Here is a 2500-nt window from a genome sequence, read left to right on the forward strand (position 1 = left end):
TAGGTTTATTGTTAGGTTTAGGGTTTAGTGTTTAGGGTCTAAGGTTTTGGGTTTAGGATTGTTTAAGGTTTAGGGTAGATTAGGTTTAGGGTTTAGAGTTTAGTGTTAAGGTTAGGGTTAGGTTTAGGGTTTAGGTTTTAGTGTTCAGATTAGGGTTAGGGTTAGGGTTAGGTTTAGGGTTACGTTTAGGGTCATGGATATTGTTAGGTTTAGGGTTTAGGTTTTAGGATTGTTTAAGGTTTAGGGTGGATTATTTTTAGGGTTTAGTGTTTTGTGTTTGGGATATCGTTTGGGTTAGGTTTAGGGTTAAGGGATTACTGTTAGTGTTAAGGTTAGGGTTAGGGTTAAGGTTAGTGTTAGGTTTAGGGTTAGGGTTAGGGTTAGGGTTAGGTTTAGGTTTATTGTTAGGATTAGGTTTAGAGTTAGGATTAGGGTTAGGGTTAGGGTTAGGGTTAGGGTCAGGTTTAGGGTGAGGGTTAGGGTTAGGACAACGTTTAGTGTTAGTGTTAGGTTTAGGGTTATGATTAGGGTTAGGTTTAGTGTTAGGTTTACGTTTAGGGTTAGGGTTAGGGTTAGGATTAGGGTTAGGGTTATGGTAATTGTTAGGTTTAGAGATTAAGGTTTAGGGTTTAGGATTGTTTAAGGTTTATCGTAAATTAAATTTAGGGTTTACAATTTAGTGTTAGGGTTATGGTTAGTGTTAGTGTTAGGGTTAGGGTTAGGTTTAGGGTTCAGGGTTTAGGGTTTAGGATTGTTTAAGGTTGAGGGTACATTAGGTTTAGGATTTAAAGTTTAGTTTTAGGGTTAGGGTTAGGTTTAGGGTTTAGGGTTTAGTGTTAGGATTAGGGTTAGGGTTAAAGTTAGGGTTAGGGTAAGGGTTAGGATTAGGTTTAGGGTTATGGTTAGGGTTAGGGTTAGGGTTAGGGTTAGGGTTAGGGTTAGGGTTAGGATTAGGGTTAGGGTTAGGGTTAGGGTATAGTTTAGGGGTTAGGGTTAGGGTTATGGTTATTGTTAGGTTTAGGGTTTAGGGTTTAGTGTTTAGGGTTTAAGGTTTAGGGTTTAGGATTGTTTAAGATTTAGGGTGGTTTAGGTTAAGGGTTTAGGGTTTAGAGTTTAGGATTGTTTAAGGTTTAGGGTTGTTTAGGGTATAGTGTTTAGGGTTAAAAGTTTAGGGTTGTTTAGGGTTTAGTGTTTAGGGTTTAGGGTTGTTTAAGGTTTAGTGTTTAAGGTTTAGGTTTTAGGGTTGTTTTGGGTTTAGTGTTTAGTGTTGTTTAGGGTATAGTGTTAATGGTTTAGGGTTTAGGGTTATTTAGGGTTTAGTGTTTAAGGTTTAGGGTATAGGGTTGTTTAGGGTTTAGTGTTTAGGGTTGTTTATGGTTTAGTGATTAGGGTTGTTTAGGGTTGTTTAGAGGTTAGTGTTTAGGGTTGTTCAGGGTTTATGATTTAGGGTTGTTCAGGATTTAGGATTTATGGTTGTTCAGGGTTTAGGATTTAGGGATTAAGGTTAAGGGGTTAGGGTTAGGTTTAGGGTTAGGGTTAGGGTTGGGGTTAGGGTTAGGGTTAGTTTTAGGGTTAGGGTTAAGGTTAGGGTTAGGGTTAGGGTTAGGGTTATGGTTAGTGTTAGGATTATGGTTAGGGTTAGGGTCAGGGTTAGGTTTAGGGTTAGGGTTAGGGTTAGGGTTAGATTTAGGGTCAGGTTTAGGTTTATTGTTAGATTTAAAGTTTAGGGTTTAAGGTTTATGGTTTAGGATTGTTTAAGGTTTGGGGTGGATTAGGTTTAGGGTTTAGAGTTTAGTGTTATGGTTATGGTTAGTGTTAGGGTTAGGGTTAGGGTTAGGGTTAGGGTTAGGGTTAGGGTAATGGTTAGGGTTAGGGTTAGGGTTAGGGTTAGGGTAAGGGTTAGGGGTTAGTGTTAGGGTTAGGGTTAGGGTTAGGATCAGGTTAGGGTTAGGGTTAGTGTTAGGGTTAGGGTTAGGGGTTAGGGTTAGTGTTAGTGTTAGGGTTATTATTAGGGGGTTAGGGTTAAGTTTAGGATTAGTGTTAGGGTTAGAATTAGAAATAGGGTTAGTGTTAGGATTAGGGTCAGGGTTAGGTTTAGGGTAAGGGTTAGGGGTTAGGGTTAGGGTTATGGTTATTGTTAGGTTTAGTTTTTAGGGTTTAGTGTTTAGGGTTTAAGGTTTAGGGTTTAGGATTGTTTAAGATTTAGGGTGGTTTAGGTTAAAGGTTTAGGGTTTAGAGTTTAGGATTGTTTAAGGTTTAGGGTTGTTTAGGGTATAGTGTTAATGGTTTTAGGGTTTAGGCTTGTTTAGGGTTTAGTGTTTAGGGTTTAGGGTTTAGGGTTTTTTAGCGTTTAGTGTTTATAGTTTAGGGTTTAGGGTGCTTTTGGAATTAGTGTTTAGGGTTTTTCAGGGTTTAGGGTTTAGTATTTAGGGTGTTAGGGTTAGTTTTAGGGTTAGGTTTAGGGTTAAGGTGAGGGTTAGGGTGAGGGTTAAGGTTAGGG

The sequence above is a fragment of the Micromys minutus genome (assembly GCF_963924665.1).
Source record: "Micromys minutus genome assembly, chromosome: 31".
Lineage (NCBI taxonomy): Eukaryota > Metazoa > Chordata > Mammalia > Rodentia > Muridae > Micromys > Micromys minutus.